The sequence below is a fragment of the Macrotis lagotis genome, chromosome 1 (assembly GCF_037893015.1).
Source record: "Macrotis lagotis isolate mMagLag1 chromosome 1, bilby.v1.9.chrom.fasta, whole genome shotgun sequence".
In the NCBI taxonomy this organism is placed as follows: Eukaryota; Metazoa; Chordata; class Mammalia; order Peramelemorphia; family Peramelidae; genus Macrotis; species Macrotis lagotis.
The window spans coordinates 794015491-794037733 of NC_133658.1; the positions used below are offsets into that span (position 1 = coordinate 794015491).

The 22243-nt window shown below is 36.2% G+C and overlaps 1 long non-coding RNA gene across 1 annotated transcript in view; it reads left to right on the forward strand.

The window, feature by feature from the left end:
- The window catches only part of LOC141488468 (uncharacterized), a 61344-nt gene extending 39871 nt beyond the window's left edge, over nucleotides 1-21473 (forward strand). Inside the window, exon 3 of the long non-coding RNA XR_012468699.1 lies at nucleotides 21400-21473. This is a non-coding gene — a long non-coding RNA (uncharacterized LOC141488468). The remainder of the gene's footprint in view (nucleotides 1-21399) is intronic.
- Nucleotides 21474-22243: the final 770 nt, after the last annotated feature.

Here is a 22243-nt window from a genome sequence, read left to right on the forward strand (position 1 = left end):
TGAATTGTTTTCCATTATGACCAACTCTTAATGACCCCATTTGGGCTTTCCTAGAAAAGATTCTAGAATGGTTGGCCCATTTTATTCTCCATTTTCTTTTTTCCTACTTTGATCTCAGGTCATCTGAATCTAAATTCAGTTCTCTTTTTACCATATATCACAGAGTTAGGTGATTTAACTAATTTTATATAGGTAGACCACCTCTTGTGAGGCAGGTTAAGATTATCCTCATTTTAAAGGTGAGGAAATTGGTTAAGTTACTTGATCAAGGTCATATATCTTCTAAGTGGCACAGGTAAAATTAGAATCCAAACCTCAGGGATCACAACCAACCAGTCAATCAACAAACATTTATTAAATGCCAAGAGTGTGAGAGGTTACTATTAGTTATAAAGAAAATTCCCTGACTGCACCTTTCCACACCCCTTTCCACACCCTTGAAGAATCTGTGCCAGGTGCATCATTCAACAAAATGATGCCATGACCCTGAGGATGACATGAAATCCTGGAGCAAATAAGGAACCTAGGTCTGGCTTTATGTGTATGTAAGACCTGCTGCTGCAACATGTGAATTCCCAAATAACTTCCCCTCCCCCTTCCCATTCCCCAATCACACACCAATTCCTTTTCCCTTGGCACGGGGTAGAAATACTATGTGGCAGAATGGTTTCCATGACAACCCACATTTCCCCGTTAAACAACCAGCCACTGATGAGAAGAGTCTCGTTTGTGTTGGTTAAAAGGGTTCATGTGTGCATATGTATATGTGAAGAAATTTCTTCTTCTTTCTCTTCTCTCTCTCTCTCTCTCTCTCTCTCTCTCTCTCTCTCTCTCTCTCCCTCTCTCTCCCTCTCCCTCTCCCTCTCCCTCTCCCTCTCTCTCCCTTCTTTTCCTTTTCCTCCTTTCATTCTTTCCTTCCTTCTCCTTTCTTCCTCTTATTCACTTTATATACTAGAGCATTGTGTTCCTCTGAGGTATCATGAGCCCAACCAGACCAGGACTGACCAGATGGATTAGGGATAGGCAGAGATTTCATGTTGACATCAGTGTTTTTGATGAGGGAGTCTCCAAAATACTTGAACTATGGTTTCCCTCTCCCCCTTTCCCTCCCCTCAGGTCCCCCTGTTTTCTCTCAGTGGGACCTATTGGAGAAAATTGAGTGGCTAGTAAAGGTCCTTGTGCCCCTAACAGGTGGTTGGGTAATTAAGTGAGCTTTATGCACACAACACTGTTTTGCCTGATGTAATTGCAGTTTCCATATAAATAATTCACGGGGAATTATTAGAGTGAGGACATCGCCCGCCTCCTCATAATTTGCTTAACCGAAATAGGCTCTTTCATCATCCACGTTGATGTGCCTTAAGATCATGTGCTCAGCATCCTTCATAGGCTGGCTCCTTGGAATAGGAGGACCAGGAATTTAATTAAGTTATGCAAATTGGCCATCCCCTGCCTGGGGAGCAGTGGGTGTTTGCCCAAATGTCTGTGGTCTAACAAAAGCAGAGGATGGGGGTGAAATTCTGGCATCTGGGGTGGAACAAGGAGTGGTTTGCCCCAGGAGCCACGCAGCTTCTGGGGTGCAACCTAACAAATGAATTGCCAGAGAAATGAAAGCCTTTTTAAGCAAGACATGGGGCAATGTTTGGGGTAGTCTTCAATGCCTAAGGCTTCTGGTAGGATCTTTTCATCTGAAGGGTAGGATATGTGACTCTCCAAATTAGAGATCTGATGGGTCTAAAATTTAAAAGCTGAGACCAGGATCCTGTATCCTGAGCAGAAATATAAATTATGTGATTTGTCTTTCAAAAACCTGGCTAAGCCCTAATGTCCAACTTAATGTCCTTAATAGCCTTTTCCCTTTTCCCTTTCTCTGTCAAGTCCTTCTCTCTCCAGTTTCCTTCCTCACTGAAACCTTCTTTCAGGAAAAGTAGTTGATAAAGTCATTTACATTGGAAGTATAATTGACTATTGAAGTTTAATGTAAGGACCTTGACCCAGGAAATTTGCATTCTAAGAGGACCCTGGGAAGACACCATACTGGGACCCTGCCAAAAACCATAGCTTCCTCAGTGGAAAAGGACTTCTGCTTAGGGATCTTGGGGAAAGGATCTTGTATTAGTTTGTACTCATGGCTTAACTCCCTGACTAATAACTTAAACCCTAAGCAGCCTGAAGTTTAATGGTGTTCTCTATTTCTCAATACTCATTATTTTACCTCTTTCTCTACAAATGTTGCCAATTTTTCTGGATGCCAAGAATACATCAAGGAAAAAATAATTATATATAAAACATATATAATATATTTTTCATATATGTATATGTGAACATATGTGTTTCTATTTGTCTGCCTTCTTACTTGTCTGTCTGTCTATCTGTCTCTCTTTTTCTGGTATAGACCTGGTAACAAGACATGAAGACAGGTTTTAGCAGTATCATACTGAGATTGATCCAGGGCCAAGTATGATGAATCTTCCATCAGAAACCCAGGGGCAATTCAATAAGCACTTATTATGTTCTTATGTTTCAGGCACTATGTTAGGCATGGGGATTCCAGCAGAATAGCTTTTTCTTCTTCATAGTCTCTTATATGCTGTGCTGAATCCATTAGTTATTGACCCTTTGCAATTTAGCCTATTGGTCATATTAAAAATATTTCTCACACCTTTAGGATTGGTCACCACCAGCTGGGGTGTGGTTTATTCTCTCTCCCGTATGTTATAAAAAAATAAAAAGAGATGAAAAATTTTAGCAAAACTAACCAACAGAATATCAAAACAGTTTGATTACAAGTATTAATTCAAACCCATATTCCCCTATTTCTACAGAGAAATGGGTGGAGGGGGCTTTTTATATTTCTTCTTTTGGGGACTAATTTGATCATCATCATTACACAGAATTCACTTTTTATTCTTTTGTTATTTTTTCCCATTTGCATTGTTGAAGTCACTGTGTACATTGTGCTCCTGGTTTTGCTTACATCACTTTATAAAACTTCACATGTATCTTTTCATACTTCTCTGTATTCATTATTTCTTGCCATATATTAATATTCTATTGTTTGACTCACCATTCTCTAATTGATGATCTTTTGCTATGTTCCTATTCTTTGCTACTATTAAAAAGTAGTTTTTGTAAATATTTTGGTATATGTGAACTGAACTATTGGGGAGAATTTGTCTAGAAGTAAAATATCTTTGTCAAAGAGGATGAATATTTTAATCTCTTTATTCACATAATTACAAATTGCTTTCTGGAATGATTGGATCAATTCTACCCACAATGTATTAGTGTATGTCTTTTTATAATCCCTCCAACATTGATTATTCCTTGCTTTTGCTTATTTCCTGAGTATGAAGTAAAATTTTAGAGATTTTTTCATATGGTTGATAATAGTTTGCAATTATTCTTTTGAGAATTATTTCTATCTTTTGATCACGTATCCATTAAGGAATGGCTTTTGATTTTATATATACCTTTATATGTATATATATATATATATATATACACATATATATATGTGTGTGTGTGTGTGTGTGTGTGTGTGTGTGTGTGTGTCCGTACACACACACATGTGTATTTTGGCCATGAGAATTTTATTAGATATAGTTGATATAAATTTTTTTTCAACTCAATTGCTTATTTTTTCCTATTTATATTAATTTTTCTCATGAAAATTTTTTTATAAATTCAGATAATTGAAATGACTTATTTTATTTTACACAATCACCTATATCACATTTTGGGGAAAGAAAATGGTTAAGCATTTTGGTTAAGGACATGCTCAAAGGTCTAACTATGAAAACCTCATGATATGGTCATCTCCTAATATTTGAATGATATGATTTTTAAAATTCAAATCACATAACCACTTGGAATTTAGTGCTATGTGGTAGTATAAATGTATATCTAGACCTAATTTCTGTCATCCTGTGACATTCTTATAGTTGCTCAACTTTGATATTTAGGAGTCATTCTCAATTCTATACTCTTACATCCCATATTCAGTTATTTGCTAAGTTATTAATGATTATTTTTAATTCCATCTCCATAAGATTTATCATATATATACCCTCTGCTTCATACCACAGCCACCTAAGTTTGGGGCCCTTCAGCTTTCATTTTAACTATTGCAATAGTCTCATTTTTGGTAATCCTGCCACTAGCCTCCTCCCTCTCCTCATATCCTTTAAAACATTACCCAATTGATATTTCCAAAGCACAGGTTTGGCCATGTCATCACCTTGCTCAGAAAGCATCAGCTCTTTGGCCCAAGGACAAAATATAAATTCTTTTGTCTGGCATTTAAAGTTTTTTTCAATATGATTCAATCTTTCTAGATTGAGTTCACATTATTCTTCATCATATCCTTTGTGTTAGAAGTTCAATTGGCCTACTTGTTCCCACACATTGGGAAACCCATGCATTGGTCACACATTGAACTCTCACCACCTATCTTTATATGAACTATCCTCCATACTTGCAGCGTTCTCCTTTCTCACCAGATATTCATGGAATATTGCTCAAGTCTCAGTTTATGTATAATCTCCTAATGTCTTATAAGAAATCTTTTTCCCCCCAAATTGATAGTGCCTCTTCCCAATTACTTTTATTCTTTGTTATTTGTTTATCTGTGTACATATTCTTGCTCCTCAAAAGTAGGAACAGTTTTGTTTTTGCCGTCAAAACTAGTGCTTAGCATAAAGCCTGGAGTATATGCCTATTAGGTGCTTATTGAGTTGAATTGAATTACATTGAACTGAATTTCACTATATGTTGAACATGTGATGCATGACATAGTTTCATTCACTTGGTCACCTATTCATTCAACAAATATTTATTAAATACCTCATATGTGATTCTTAATTTGACACCCTCCAAGGCTTGGACTGTCATTGAATTTATTGCCATAAAAATTGGGAAGAATAGGTGGTGTGGTGGAAATAATGTTATGCTAGGAATCTGAAAAACTGTATTCTAGTTCCCCCTTCTACTTATGACCCCTCTGCCATCTATATATTATGAGATCTTGGGTATGGCAGTCCCCCTCTTAGCCTCAATTTTCTCATCTATAAAATGAAGAGTAGGACTAGGTGATTTTTTAAAAGTTCTTTCTAGGTCTCAATGAAACCATTTAGGGGTTAATTGTAATACAAGGGAAGCCACAATGATGTGGTCACAATGAATGATAAGATAAGAATCAGTCTTGACACTGTGTTACTGCCCTGGAGGATTGGAGAGTGACAAAGTATTTAGCTCCATCTTTGGCTCCACTAGACCCTTTCTTCATTTCTAGATCCAGAAAAGGGAGGTAAGGACAGCTGATATGGATTGGAAGAATAAAACTTCCCTGCCTCAGTATTCCACTCCTTTTCAGTCCCTTAATCATCATGGGAAGGTTCAGATCTAACTGTGAAATGCCACCAATTATTTCTACTAGATATCTTAGTGTGATAGGGGTGGAGGACCTTGAGACCCGGGTTGGACCTTGATAACAGGAAAGGACCAGTGATGTAAGGGTGGAGCCAGAACTAAGGAAAATATTATCTGGTTGGTGGCAGGCACATTAGTTTGGGGCTGTCTATTGAGGATGTTCCTGTTTCTTTTTCCAATTTCCCAGTGGTAGAGAGCTGCTTCTCTCTCCTCCCCTACCTCCCTCACACCCCACTTTCAAGCCTGTAGTTGCTATGGCATGTTGGCTGCTCATGCTGATAAGGAAGACAAAGAAACTTAAAACTGCTGCTCTCTATTCACCAGAACTGGCAGGCAGAGTGAGAGGGACTGTTCCTTCCTCTTCTCAATTTCTCTGCCTCAATCCGCCATGACAGTGACTTTCAAACAACTGTGGGTGGGACTAACAGTAGGATCAGCAGTGACATCTTCCCAACTCTGGGGCAACAAGAGAGGAAGAAGTTTGATTTACAATGGGGAGAGACTTGTAGATAATAGGAAGAAGTGTGTGATGGGGGGTGGTTAGGAGCTAGTATAGATGTTCAAGAATATGGATATCTTAGAAGAATAGCCACATAGATTCAGATAGCTGAATCTTAGAGATTGTCTGGTGTAACCTCTTCATTTTGTAGATGAAAAAACTAGGACAAGAGATAAGGAAGTAAAATGACTGACTCCAGGTCATGGTGCTGGTTAATGGTTAGGCAAGAGTGAAAACCCAGGTCTATTGATTCCCAAGCCAATATTCTCTTTTCAACATTGAACTTCTTTAAGGACAAACTGCTGAATCAGAGCAGCTCAGGATTCCCTGGCCTTTGTAGATGATACAAAGCCAAAACATGACAGTAGAAGTCTTTGCTTCAGGTCATGGAGGCAGGTCACTGATTCATTCCCTGGCAACCTGCCTGAACATGCCAAGGGTGGAATTTGAGGCAAGTCGCTGAACTTCTTCAAATGTCTCATAGCTAGCAACCAGTCAGTGAGGTGCTGACAGGTCCTGTTGGATCCAGGCCAGAAGAAATGACAGTTCCAGGCTGGATTCAACCACCAGGGTTATGGCCCTGACTGTCCTACCATCAACACCTGTCCTTCTGACAGAGTGTCAGGGAGAGGGTCCAAAGGCAATCACTGGCTTGGAGAATCTTGTTAAGATACCCAGGTGTTCTTCATGCCACCCAAGAGACAGTCACTATCAACCTATACTGAGTGATGCTGGGCATTCTATTTAATGAATGAATGTTCAACTAGCCAGCTGACATTTAATTCATTCATTTATTAAATTTTTTTCACACTTCTCTGGATACTGACAGAGATATAAAAATAAATTTAAATTCACTTCTACCCTCTAGGAGCTTACAATCCATTTTAATTCAGCATCAGTTTATCATACATATGGACTCTGAACAGTTCCAGGTGCTCTAAAGAAAGACAAAAGACACACATTACATGGCACTTTTTCCTGAGTAGCTGCTTTTTTATGTAATAAACTTGTCTTCTTTTCCCTACTAGATCATAAATTCTTCAAAGGCAGGATAGATAGTAGTGTGTTATGGTGAATCATTTTCCAAATATTGGTCTATGACAAATTTATATTGTATCCCCAAACTTTTATTACCAAAATTCCTTACTTCTTTTTAAAAAAATATTTATTTATAGCATTATAAATTTATTTATATAAATATATTTATTTATAACATTCATCAAAAATTTTTGAGTTCCAAATTCTCTCCTTCCTTTTAGCCCCTTCCCCATCCTTTGAGGAGGTAAGCACATGTGTTTCCATATTAGTTTTGTTGCTAAAGTTTTAAAAAGTAAGAATAATAAATTTGTGAAAAAAAGTTATATTATATTTGCTCTCAGGGTTTATCAGTTTTCATTTTCCATCCTGAGTCCTTTGGGATTGTCTTGGATTACTGTATTAATAAGAGAGTAGCTAAGTCTTTTACAGTTTGATCATTGTTACAATGTTGCTGTTATTGTGTACATTGTTCTCTTGGTTCTACTCACTTCACCTTGTTTCAGTTCGTATAGTCTTCCCAGGTTTTTTTCTGAAACCTATCCTGCTTATCATTGCTTATATTACAATAATATTCCATTGCTATCATAAGACACAGTTTGTTTAACCATTCCCCAATTTATGGGCATCCCTTTCAGTTTCTAATGCTTTGCCACCACGAAAACTTATATAAATGTTATGCATATAGGTCCTTTTCTTTTTTCCTTTGATCCCTTTGGGATACAGACCTAGAAGTACCTCATAGACCTAGTAGTGGTCAAAGAGTATGCATAGTTTAGTAGCCTTTTGAGCATAGTTTCAAAGTGTTCTCCAGTTCACAATTCCACCAACAATCTATTAGAGTCCCTATTTTTCCACATCTTCCTTACTTCTTAAAACCAGTGAACTTTGAAAAGTAGTTCCCCTTCTCTCTGTATCCCCTTTATGCTTCCTTTTTTCATCAGTTGAACTACATAGAGTTACTATCTGAGGGTTAGAAAGCCTAGATAGTCATAACACTTTTATATATTAATTTCAATTAGGAATAGCAAGTTTATAGGAAAAGGTCTCAGACAAGGAAAAAGGATATCTGGGTTATTCTTTTAACTTTGCCATAATGGGAGTAAGTTACTTGTTCTCTCTGGCCCTCAGTTTATATATATATATTATATATATATATATATATTATATATATAAATTTCCTATAAATTTCCTCCCAGGGCATAGAATAATCTGTAAGACTGTGTTTCATTTTATATTTATCTTTGTGTTTCTCAACCTTCACCCTACGCACAAGCCTAAGTCAGTGTTTTATACATGGAAGGCATGAAATATATATATATATATATATATATATATATATATATATATATATATATATAATTTGTTGAATGACCCTAAAGGGTCAATTGAGTGGTATGGATATTAAACACCATAGGATCTCACGAGCAGAAGCTGGAATTGAGGGGATGATTCAATATTTCTATTTCAGTTGGGTCCATGCTATAAAAATGTGGGTACCCCCAAATATGGGCAGAATGTAATCATTCAGCAAATTTCTCAACTGATATCATCCTTATGCAAATCTTTCATGCAGGACCCTTTAATGCATCAGAAGCTTTTCTTAAGGTCTATTCCATGATTAATGGAACAACTATGCCTCTGTTATCACTCACTTTCCACACATGACCAGATCACCTCTCTCTGTGACCACCCAATTCCTTGGCACTTATGCCTACTCATTATGGGCAATATAATGCAACCCACTTTCAGCTCCTAAACAGCTCTCTTTGGTTCAGCCCTAAATTTAATTCCTCAAGGATTGTTATTTCAGCCCCTTTATTCCCACCATACTTTCTTTTCAGCATGGATTGTGGGTGTCCTACTCAAGACTGGGTCCAGCAAAGTACGAAAACTCTGTGGAGTAGCTGTGTTTGCAGTCTCTATGCTTTCTAAATCAGAATTCTGGCTCAACTCCCCCTCCTCCTCCGAGGGATTTGTTCCCCATTTTGTTGGGCACAAAAAGTCCTACATTTCTTAATGAGCTGCTAACAAGCTGTCAATTACCTATGCAAATGGGGACACAGGAAACCCAAGACTGTCAGGAAACCAATTGTTCCACTTTAAGGGGATTTTTCCTTTAGCCTGCTCCATTCTCACTATTCCTTGGGAGGGGAACTAATTACACAGGAATTAGGGGGAGAGAATCAGTCATCTCCTCTAGGCTTTTTGGAGAAGGGTGGCCAGGTCCTATAGCCTCTTGAGAATTTTTTTAATTCATTTTCCCAGAATGAACACTAAACTGGAATTGCTTGGGAAAGAAGAAGGTTGAAATAAGAAGAATCTTAACTTACTTCTGATACCTTTGTAGAATTCTACAAGTCATTTCTAATCTCTGACTTATAATTTCCTCACCTGTAAAATGAAGGATTAGGTTCATCTTTCTCCATTCTTTGGAGAGGTGAGTGTCTATGAGTATGAAATGTTTCCGTCATTAGGGGACAAGGATCCCTATTAGTGTTACTTTGTTACTTTTTCACAAAGAGAAGTTCACTGATAGATAGTATAGAAGTTAGTAGAAAGTTATGTCTTGAAATGACAGCTACATAAAAAAATGAAAGTCATCAATAATTTTAAGAATAAAATTAGGGGTGGCACAGTGGATAGAGTACTGGCCCTGGAGTCAGAAGGACCTGAGTTGAAATCCAACCTCAGACTCTTAATAATTGCCTGTGAGACCTTGGGAAAGTCACTCAACACCATTGCCTTAAATAAATAAAAATATTTTTAAAAACGAATAAAATTAGGGCAGCTAAATGGTACAGTGGATCGATGACCCTGACCTAAGAGTTTCCTGGTCTCAGATTCTTACTAGTGTGTTGCTCTGACCAAATTACTTAACTCTGCCTCAGTTTCCTCATGTATCACATGAGCCAGAGAAGGAAATGGCAAACCACTCCTATATCTTTGCCAAGAAAACCACAAATGGTATCATGGAGAGCAGGACAGAAGTGAAATGACTCAATAGCAATAACAAGTACATGGACTAGCTGATCTCTAAATTCCCTAATAAATCTACATCCTAAATTTAAGAGTATGCCCCTGTGTTAGCACAGGAGATAGAGTACTGTGTTTAAGAATAAGCAAATGGTCAGTGTACTAGATCATAGAGTGCACAGAGGGCAATAAAGGATAAGAAGATCATCCAAGCAAGAACAGGCAAGCATGGGAAGAGTTTTAACTATTCAACAGTGAAGTTTATATTTGATTTTGGAGGTATCCAATGGAGTTTATTGACTAGTGAAATGACATTAGAAGACCTACACTTTAGGAAATCATTTTGGTGGATGGATTGGAGTGGGAAGAGACTTGAGGCAAGAAGGCTAATTAGAAGGTTATTTAATAGTCCAGAGAAGAGGTGATGCTGTTCTGAATTAGTGGAATGACTATGTGAATAGAGAAAGGGGATTGCATGTAGGAGATGTTGCAAAGGTAAATATGCTAATCTTCAAAGAACATATTGAATATATGGGGTGAACAGAGGGTGACGGGGTTTGATTTTGGGTAATAAGCAGAATGGTAGCATCATTGATAATAATAAGGAGATTTAGAAAGAAGGCTTTGGATTTGATGAGTTCATTTAAAATTTTTGTTTTTTATTTTTACAAGGCAGTGGGATTAAGTGACTTGCCCAAGATCACACAGCTAGGTAATTATTAAGTGTCTGGGGTCAGATTTGAACTCAGGTCCTGCTGACTCCAGGGCCAGCACTCTATCCACTGTACCACCCAGCTGACCCCTTGAGTTTTGCTTTGAACATGTTGCATTTGAGGTGCCTATGGACATCCAGTTTGGGATGTCAAAAAAGGCAATCAGTGATGTGGAACTGGGGCTCAGAAGAAAGACTAGTGCTAGATATATGACTCTGAGAATCATCAGAATGGAGATGATAGATAATTGAACCCATAAAAGCTGCAGAAATAACCAAGTGAGATATTATAGAGGGAAAAGAAGACCCAGCACAGAACCCTGGGGGGAACATTTATGATTAATGGGTATGGCATGTAGAAAGAACCAGCAAAATCGACCGAGCAGTGATCAAACTGATCAGAGAACCAGGAGAGAGCAGGAGCATGAAAATCTAGACAGAAGAGAATATGTAAGGAGGAAAGTGACTGACAGTGCTAAAGGTTGCAGAAAGGTGAAGAAAGATGAAATTATCTAGATTTTCATTAAGAAAAGGTCTTATATTTGTCAGTTAAATGATGAAGTCAGAAGATCAGCTGCAAACATTTTTGAAAAGAGAGAAGAGAAAGCAACTCATGTAAGCAGCTTTCTCAAGGAGTTTATCCAAGAAGGGGAGGAGAGATGTAGGATAATAGCTAAAGGAGAGCTATGAAATGATCAAATAAGAGCTTTGTTGAAGATGAGATATTTATAGATATCAAAAAAGAGCCAGCAGATAGGGAAAGTATAAAAATAATAGAGAGAATGGGGATGATAGTTGAGTCAATCTGCTGGAGAATACCATATTGGATGGTATCCTTTTCATTCTTGAACAGTTCAATAAAAACCTTATCTTCCCCCTTTGAATCCCTTGCCTTTTTTCAGTGTTTATGCCTTGTTTAATTCTGAACCCCTAGATATTCCTCACCATTCACATCCTCTACCCCTACTCCCCACAGTACTATACTAACTAGATTCATTACAAATACTTGTTTTCTAGTGAATAGCAATCTGGAAGCATAATGGATAAAGTGGAAGACTGAAGATGGGTTCAAATCTTTCTTCAGACACTTATTAGCTGTAATGATCCTAGGCAACTCATATCTCCTTTTTAAGTCTCACATGTTAAATGAGGATGATAATATTACCTACTAACACAATTGTTGCAGGAATCAAAGAAAGATAAGATATGTGTGTGAAGTACTTTGTAAATATTATATATATATATATATATATATATATATATATATATATACATAAGCAATGATTATTTATAGTATTTACTCTTTCCAAAGGAGTCAGTCTCACACTTTCTTAGCAACTATTTCAGACTTCCTATTGCATTAAGATCTCAATGTTATCTTCAACCTCACTCTACCCCTCTCTTCAGCAGATGACCCCCATCCACTTTACTGAGCAGATTGAGGCTATCCATTCTAATATCCCTCAGTTTCCTATTGTACCTTAAAATATGTCTATATCTCTTCAGATCCTGACATCCTTTGCTCTGATGTTCCTTTTTTTGCTCTCCACCCCCTCCCCATAATTTTTCCTTCCCAGGTTACTATAACATTATTCTTTCCTACCAGTTGGATCACAGATAAGTCTCTATTGGGTTATTCATTACTGCCCTCCTGCTCCCCCATTCCCTTTTTCTACATGTGTCTCTAAACCCATCTTTTTTATTGTATTAATTTAAAAATTAAAATTAATGTCTTTTAGTTTTTAAATCACATTTACTATTTGGCAAGAAACTCCCCTTGAAATTAAGATGACTACCTAAGTGAAGTCAGTAGACACAATGACGAGGTTTGTCTGGTTAGAATATTCTATATTCTGTACTTATGATACCCAACTCTTTATCAAGAAAGGTGAAATAATTCATCTCTGTTCATTGGAACCAAGATTGAGCACTGAATTTAATCAAAATTTGTATGAGTTTTAGTGTCTTTAATTTTCAAGGTAGTAGTCAGTATGTATATTATTCCTTTATCTTCTTTCCCCACATGAGTAACTTCCCTCTTTCCTACCCCACTTTCAAAAATATTGATTCACTTATGAGGCAACATGGGTTTAATACAAGAAGCATTAATCCAATTTTCTTCCCTCTCTCCTGATTTTTAACCCCTTTAGATCCTTTACCCCATATGCTAACTTTTTTCTTTTCATTGAATTCTCAATGTAAAGATTTTTTAAGCTATTGCCTTATCTAACTCTAGATAAAACATGAGAGTATTAATTCTATCATTTAGTCTTTTCCTGTTAAGTGTACTTATTTAATTTTCTTGTTCTCTTGTTTGAAGTGTTTACATGTTAAATTCACTGGTAGCCTCTGGTTTTCTATTACAGAAATAATTCAAATTCATCCCTTTGTTGAATGTCCATCTTTTATCATTAATTACTTGTTTGAGTCCTGCAGAAAATGTTATTTTGATGGAGAATACTAATCTTCTTTGAGTTTTGTAACAACTGAAGTTTTCAGTTTTTTAATAATTATTCATAAATGAGATAGATTCTTGAGTGATTCAAAATTTTGTTTCCATGATAAGTGAAGGACTTTTTTCCTCTGCTTGCTATATTTTTACTAGATATTGGAGTTATAAACCTCAACATTAAAATACTGGTGATTTAAATTTGGGATTTCCATTTGTTAGTAATCTGTGTATTATATTAGTCTACAGATGGTATTCTTCCTGAAGTATGTTTTTCAATCTTTTAAATTTTTTAATTCAGTGTGTTGTTGTGGAAGAGTGTTTGTGTGTTTGTGTGTGTGTGTGTGTGTGTGTGTGTATTGCTGTAGAATCACTATGTTTATTCTATTTCCAAGGTCCCTTACCCATGTCTTTTTCTTGTCATATTTCTTCTCCGAGAAGTCTGATTTCTATCCTATTTTCCACTTTATCTCTTCTTTAAATTCTCTAATTTCTTTCCTGAATGATTTTGGAGGTTCTTGCTTTTTTCCCCATTATTATTTCTTGGGGGCAAGAAATTCTGGCCATGATATTTCTTTCATTCAGGATTTTGAATCTCTACACTTTGCTCCTTGGAAATCTTTGTTATATCTTATCTTTGTTAAAGGTGGTTTCTTTTCTTTTTTCTTTTCGTCAGTATCATTGCGACATATCTGATCGAGTATTGTACTTATACTCCAACTCTTTCTCAGTTTTCTTATCAGCAGTCCATTCACTTTTCCTCTAAATAATGTTGTATCAGTTCTAAATTATTATTATGTCTCTTTTCTATTCATGCTATCAAAATTCTGACTATATTCTCTCTCCCAATAAAAGTTAGGAATAAATACTGAGTTAGGCCAGTGCCTAACCTCTTAAGAGACCAGGAAAGGCACCATAGCAGTGAGGTATCAAGATTTTCATAATGTGCAATGTGGTTGCACAGGAAAGTCATCAATTAACTTAGATTTTTTTTTTTAGTTTTTGCAAGGCAATGGGATTAAGTGGCTTGCCCAAGGCAACACAACTAGGTAATTATTAAGTGTCTGAGGCCGGATTTGAACTCAGGTACTCCTGCCTCCAGGGCCAGCACTCCATCCACTTCACCACCTAGCCGGCCCCCTAACTTAGATTTTTAAAAAGAAATATGCTGGAGATAGAAATAGGGGCAATACATATATATTTCTATCCAGATGAAGGATATAAAATTGTGTCATAGTCATAAAAAATAGTGTTAAGATTGCCAAAGCATAGAAGACCTTGAGGCTTTTTAAGCCTTTGTGGGAAGCTAAATATAAGAAAAGAGTCTTTTAAAGTTTTGTTGGAAGAAAAAGAAGGATCAAATAGGGGTTAAGACCTTTGTTTTGGGTGGTTGAGATGCTAATGACTTACACTAAAGAGAGGGTTTAATTCTTATTAATTCCTCTTTTGCTTCTTTTTTTCCTGCCAATTCTGCCTATGAACAGAAAATGATAGAGCAAAAATGATCCACAGGGAGTTGATATCCAAGCCTAAGTAAAGAAATAGTAGTACTTAGCTGCCCTTTATGAATCCCCACTAGGCTTGCATGAACTATATCCTCAGGTACTAAAAGAATGGCAGCTGTGATTGTAGAGTCATTGTAGAGATATTTAAAAGATCATGGAAAACAAGAGAGGTGCCACAAGTGTAGAAAAGGGAAATATTTTCCTGATCTTCAAAAAAAAATAGATAAGAGGAAAGCCTACAAATTATGGGTCAGTGAATTTGACTGCTAACCTTGAGGAAATTCTTGAAAGGATCATTAAAAGTATGACTGGCAAATGTCTAGAAAGGAAAATATTGATTACAGAGTCAGCATGGCTTCATCAAGAACAGTTCATGCCCAAATAATCTCAGTTCCTCTTTTGGGAGTATTACTTAAATAGTTGATGAAGGGAATTCTGTGAATATATTTTATGAAGATTTCAGCAAAGCTTTTGATAAAGTATCTCATACTATTGTTGTGGAGAAGAAGAAGAGATATGGATGAAATGGATTTAGAACAACTTATATTATGCAGACTCAAACAGTAGTTGTTAATGACTCAGTATTAATGTGGCAGGAATTCTCCAATGAAGGGCCCCAGGTAAATCCACTTTTACCCTCTGCTGTTTGAAATTTTTATCAATGTTTTAGATAAAGACATAGAGGATATACATGCTCACCATATTTGCAGATGACACAAAGCTTGGGCATAGATAATACATGGAATGACAGAGTGAAGATCCAAAAGGATTTTGAAAGGCTAGAGCATTGAGCTGAATCTAACACAATGAAATTCAATAAAAATAAATGTGAAATCTTACAGTTGGCTACAAAAAATGACTCCACAAATATAAGATAAAGGAGTAATGGATAGACAGCAGTGACGGTGAAAAGAATCTGGAGGTTTTAGTGGATTTCAAGCTCAATATGAATCAGTAGCATGATGTGACAGCCAAAATAAGCTAATGCAATCTTAGGCTCCATTAAGAGGAACACAGCTCCCAGGAATAGAGAGATGATAATCACACTGTATTCTGCTCTTGTCAGATCTTGCTAGAGCATTATGTTCTATTCTGGATACCCCAATTTAAGGAGTATATTCAAAATCTGGAAAATATCCAGAGGAGGGCAACCAAGATGGCAAAGGGCCTTGAGTTAATGGCATATGAAGATTGGTTGAAAGAAATGGGTATGTTTATCTTGGAGAAAAGAAACCTGAGCAAGTACATGATAAATTCCTCAAGTATATAAGGAATTGTTATTGGAAAAGGGAATAGATTTATTCTGTTTGACTCTAGTCAGAAGAAACGTGGACCATGGGTAGAAGCTGCAAAGAGGACTATTTGAGCTTGATAAGAAAAGCTTCTTAACCATTATAAAAAGTGGAACGAACTCCTCAGGGAGTTCATGGTTTTCCTCTCCTTGGAAGTCTTTAAGTAGAGGTCAGACAATTATTTGTCTAGAATGTTATATTGGGAATTCTTAGTGTGTACTAGATTAAATAGCTGCTGAAGATATCCCAGTTCTTAAATACTGTCCACACATAAAGAAGGCCTGTGTGTGTATGTATATATGTGTGTGTGTGTGTGTGTGTGTGTGTGTGTGTGTGTTATTTCCTTGTGAGGAATTATTTCCTTTAATTTCTTATTGCTGTAGAGTTTATCACTTTATGTAATATATTTTCTCTTTTTAAGTAATGAGAAAAGTAGATAGAATGAAGTCAGTTCTTCACTCCATCACCCCACCAGAAGTTCCTTTATTAAGTGCTCTGTATTGAGCCTCTTTTTCATCTTTCTTTTCTTTAAATTTTGCTTTGGGGAATAATCATTGGTACTCTGGCATCATGGATGGTTATTTCATTGTTTAGAGTTGTCTTTCTAAGCTGTTTGTCCTTATAACATTGCTATTACTGTATGAATTTCTCTTCTGGTTCTGCTCACTCCACTGATGCTCCCTTTCCAAAAACAAATAAGTAAACAAATAAATGAATGAGTGGTTAAATGAAAAATAAAAGAAGAAATAGTCTCTTTCAGTAGTATTTTCACAGAAATAGTTTTCAACCATATTTACTTATCAAAATTTGTTCAGCCATTTCTTAATTGATTGATTTCCCCTTTAGATTTCATTTTTTTTGTCACCAAAAAGAATAGCTATAAATTGTTTTTGTACATAGTGGTCCTTTTCATCATTCTTTGATAACTTTGATGTTTATACCTAATAGGTTATTTCTGGGATAAATGGTAGTTTGATAACTTTATAGATATAGCTCCATATTGCTTTCCAGATTAGCTGATCTATTCATAGCTCCACCAGCAGCAAATATAGTAATATTAAATTAAATGTCTTCCAACAGTCCCTCCCTTATGAATCATTTCCTTTTTAAAAAAGTTTGCTACTCTAAATCACTATTTATTAGAGAAGTGCAAATTAAAGCATCTCTGAAGAACCATCTCACACCTCTCAGACTGGTCAATATGAGCAAAAAGGACAATGATCAGTGTTGGAAGGGATGTGGAAAATCTGGGACACTGGTACATTGTTGGTGGAGCTGTAACTCATCCAGTCTTTCTGGAGAGCAATTTGGAATTATGCCAAAGGGCAAAAAAATGTGCATACCTTTTGATCCAGCAACACCACTACTGGGTCTATACCCTTAAGAGATCATGAAAAAGGGTAAAAACATCACTTGTACAAAATATTCATAGCAGCCCTGTTTGTGGTGGCAAAAAATTGGAAATTAAGTGAATATCCCTCAATTGGGGAATGGCTTAACAAACTGTGGGGAAGCCTGGAAGGACTTGCATGAAATGATGCTGAGTGAAATGAGCAGAACCAGAACAACATTGTACACCCTAACAGCAACATGAGGGTGATGGTCAACCTTAATGGACCTGCTCATTCCATCAGTGCAACAATCAGGCACAATTTGGGGGTATCTGAGATGGAGAATACCATCTGTATCCAGAGAAAGAATTGTGGAGTTTGAACAAAGACCAAAGACATTATTTTTAATTTAAAAAATCAATAGAATGTTATCTTATTATGTAATTTTGCTTTCTCTTATACTTCATGTTTCTTCCTAAAGGATTTGTTTTCTCTCTCATCACATTCACCTTAGATCGATGTATACCATGGAAACAATGTAAAGACTAACAGACTACCTTCTGTGGGAGTGGGGGGAGGGAAGCAAGAATGGGGAAAACTTGTAAAATTCAAAATAAATAAAATCTTTAAAAAACATTTGCTAATATTATACATGTAAGGTAGATCTTCAAAATTGCCTTAATTTGCAATTCTCTAATTATTAATGATTTGAAGCATTTTTTTCATATGGCTAATGAAAGCTTATATTCCTTTTTCTGAAAATGCTGTTCATATCCTTGACCATTTGTCAATTGGGGAATGATTCTTATTCTTATAAATTTTAGTGAATTCCTTATAAATCTTAGACATGAAGTATTTGTCAAAGAAACTTTTTGCAAAATTTTTGTCTTCTTGCCTGTTTACTTTCTATTTTTTGCTACACTTAAAATTTTTATGCAAAAATCAATATGTAATCAAAATTGTCTTTTATCTTCTGTGATTTTCTCTAGCACTTGTTTGTTCATGAACTTTTCCCCTATCCATAGATCTCAAAGGAAAATTCTGCCTTACTTCTTTAATTTTATTATTTTCTCTTTTATATATAGAAGACATTTATTATTTGGAGCTTATTTTTGGTTTAGGATATGAGATTTTGGTCTAAACCTAATTTCTGCCAGACTATTTCCAGTTCCCCAAGCAGTTTTTATAAAATGTATCTTCTAACCCTATTCCCATATCAACAGTTACCCAAAAGTCCTACTTTTTTCTTTTTGGAAGAAATTGGGGTTAAATGATTTTCTCAGGGTCCCATAGCTAGTTAATATCTGAGACCTGATTTGAATTCAAGTGCCCTCTGACTCCAGGGTTAGTCTATCCACTGTGTCACCCAGCTGCTCCTGGGTACTGTCATTTCAGTGACACTTCTCAAATCTTTGTTCTTCTCTCTGCTCTTCTCTTTACACCTGTACTATTGATATAGCTTCCTAAATCATCTCCTTGCTTTTCCTATCTCTCTTCTTGTCAATTCATTCTCTGAACATCTACCAAAATTGATCTGCTTAATGTGCAGTTCTGATTATGTTACTCTCCCCACTCTCTTCCCTCAAGGAAGTTTCAATGACTCCATATTCCTTCTCGAATGAAGCATAAGCTAAAGTACAAAATCCTTTACATAGCATTTCTTCACAGTATGACTTGAACTTGTCTTTCCAAATTATAACACTTTAAAGTTTGTGCTTAAGTTTGGGTATGGGGGCAGCTAAATGGTGCAGCAGATAGTGTGTCACTGGTCCTGGAGTCAGGAGGATCTGCGTTCAAATTGGGCCTCATACGCTTAATAATTACCTAGCTGTGTGACCTTGGGTACATCACTCTTAACCCCATTGCCTTAAATAAATGAAAATTATTTTTAAAAGTTTGGGTATCCCTAGCTTCTCTTTTGGGGGATAGATAGATGACTCAATAGACAGAGCACTGGACCTGGAGTTAGGAAGACTTGAGTTCAAATATGGCCTCAGATACTTTCTAGCTGTATGACTCTGGAAAGTCATTTTTTATCCTGTTTTCCTCACTTTTCTAATCTTTAAAATGAACTGGAAAAGGAAATGGAAAACCACTCTAGTGTCTTTGCCAAGAAACCACAAAATGGGGTTACCAAGAGTTGGACAAACTTAAAAAGCTTCTCTTCAATACCTGACTCAAGGGTCACCTTATACAGGAAGAATTTCCTATCTCCTAGTTATTAGTGCTGCCTCACTTCAAGATAATGCTTTGTATATTTGAATAATTTTGAATTAACTTAGGTATATGCATATTGTTTCCTCTCCAATAATCTCATGAGATCAGTGTGAAAGCACATTAAATCTCCCTTCTTTTTTTTCTTTTTAGGAATATTAGGAAAGTATTCAAAAATGTCCTGATCTAAAATTCTTTGTTTCCTTCTAATCAATCTATTCTTATAATAAAAAGAGAAATCAAACGGTATGTGTGTGTAGTGCATCTGTTTGTTTTGGGGGAAATGTACTTGACTATCAAAGAAATTTCTGATTTTTTTAAATGATTACCAAACTGAGTGCAAGTCTTTGTTTAATTTAAAATTAGGGTAGTGCCTCAGAACTTTGGATTACAGATGCCTCTGGCATACACCTTTGCCAGGTAGTCTTAACTTGTGGTTTTAGAACCTATTTCTTTAAAAAATATTATATTTAAGAATAATTGGTTTCCTTCATAACCTTATGTGTATTATGTGATTGATTTAATAATTGATCATAGTAATAATAATAATAGCAGACATTTATATAATGCAGACTATGTGCCAGACACTGAGGTAAGCCCTTTATAATTATTATCTTATTTGATCCTCCCAGTAACCTTGAGAGAAATGTGCAGTTATTATCCCCATTTTATAGATTTAACCAGAGGTTAAATGATGAACCCAAAATCATATAACTTCTCTGACATCAAATTTGAACTCAGATCCTCCTGACACTACATTCCATGCAGTGCCCATTTAAAAATATTACTCTGAGGAATTCAGGACACACCCACACACACCCACCCACACCCACATACACACACACACACACACACACACACACACACACACACACACACACACCCCATGTTAAGATTCCCTGCTTTGCAAAGAAGGTTTAAAATAAGAAATATTAAAGAAGAAATGTCCCTTTGTTAATCAAATGAGTTGACTATTCATTTTTGTTAAATGGTGAACTAGACCTTGGTTTTCCAGGAAGACAGTTCCACTGGCGTACCTCCCAACACTAACATTTTTATAGTACTATTTGGTACTGTTCCCAACTCTGCCAGTTCCCAACAGTATAGTTTTATTTGGTAAACAGAAAAACTCTTAAGTTCCAAATATTTATCTCTGTTTTACTTCATCATGAAATTTTATCTTTTTTTTCTTTTGAACTCTACATTTTAAGAAGAAAATGTTTTGGGTAGTTTTTGAAAGCAAGACAGATCTCTACCCTCTTGGTTGTTTCTCTCTAAGCAGAGTTACTTGGATTTAGATAATTAATAATTGTTTTTGACAGTCGAGCTAAATAAGAAGAGTACTGAGTTCTTCCATATCAGCAATGCTATCATTGATATTTTTGTATCTCTATCACTCAGCACATTGCCTGAAACTTAGAGGGCATTTCCTGCATTTTTACTAAATTAAATTTAATCAGTGTCCTTGAAAAACTGTCATTTAAACAGCATCTTATTCTATCCTCTCAGAGAGTCCACATATATGATGGTAAGGGCAAGGGAGGCATACCTTAGATATTCAAAAAGGTCAAAGATTTCATTTAGGATCTAGAATAGATTTAGCAATTGGAAGTCTCAAGGATGGTGATGCAATGGCAATAGATGTGTATAAAGCTTTAGATTTGGTGAAGTGCTTCCTCAGGTAGGTTCCTAATAATGTCTAGCATTATGTGGAAATGTTGACTATTTTAGGATTCTCATATATAACCTATTATGAAATTGATAATTCTCAGACAACCAACTTTACCTCATGGAACCTGGACTCTACTTGAATTACCTTGTCTTTGAATATTTGCTGTTTTGGTGAATTCATCCTGTGCTCTGAGGAATAAGTTGCAATAGTTAAATTATTGTTGGCTAGGGATTGGGCAGGAGATACATAACACAGTTGGTTTCCTTTCTCCTTTTGTCCTCCAGGATGTCTCCCCTCAACCCCACCTCCCAATATGCTGCTCTTTCATCTAGAGCATCAACAGAACAACTTGAATGACCAGCACCCTAGGATACTCAATCACTACCAATTCAATTCAATTTGATAAGCATGGAAAGATTGATAGAAACTAATGCAGAGTAAAGCTTCTACTCTCAACCAGAGCTGTGTTAGCTTCAGAATACAAGCATGACTACAATAAAGTCTTTGCCCTCTTGCAACTTATACAAATTACTCTCATGCAGAATATATCATACTTAATGCTTAATAAAATGAAATGCAAGATCAGAGGATGGAAAATCATCATTTTATGAATGAAATGGAATTTACCCAGGCCCTTGGAAGGTAAGTAAGATTTGAACAAATGGAAGTGGGCAAGGTGGATTTGGTGACACAGACTGCACCTGGAAAATAGCGTGATGATGATTACTATAATAACAATAATAACAGCAACAATAAGAAGAATGTTGTTGTAGAGTCATTTCAGTGGTGTCTGAATCCCCATGACCCCATTTGGAGGTTTCTTAGCAGATACTAGAGACATTTGCCATTTCCTTCTTCAGGTCATTTTATAGAAGTCATTGAGCCAAATAAGGTTAACTAACTTCCCCAGGGTCATTCAGCTAGGAAACATCTGAAACTGAATTTAAACACAGTATGATGAGTCTTCCTAAATCCAATGCCACCTGGTTGCCCCAATAGTAGAATGTCTCCAGTCATACCTGTGGGGACAGTGATCCTCAGGGATCATGACCTTTTGTGATGAAGGGAAGTATGGACCTCATATCTTGCACCTCACAGGGGCACTGATTCTGGGAGCTCAGTTGAGAA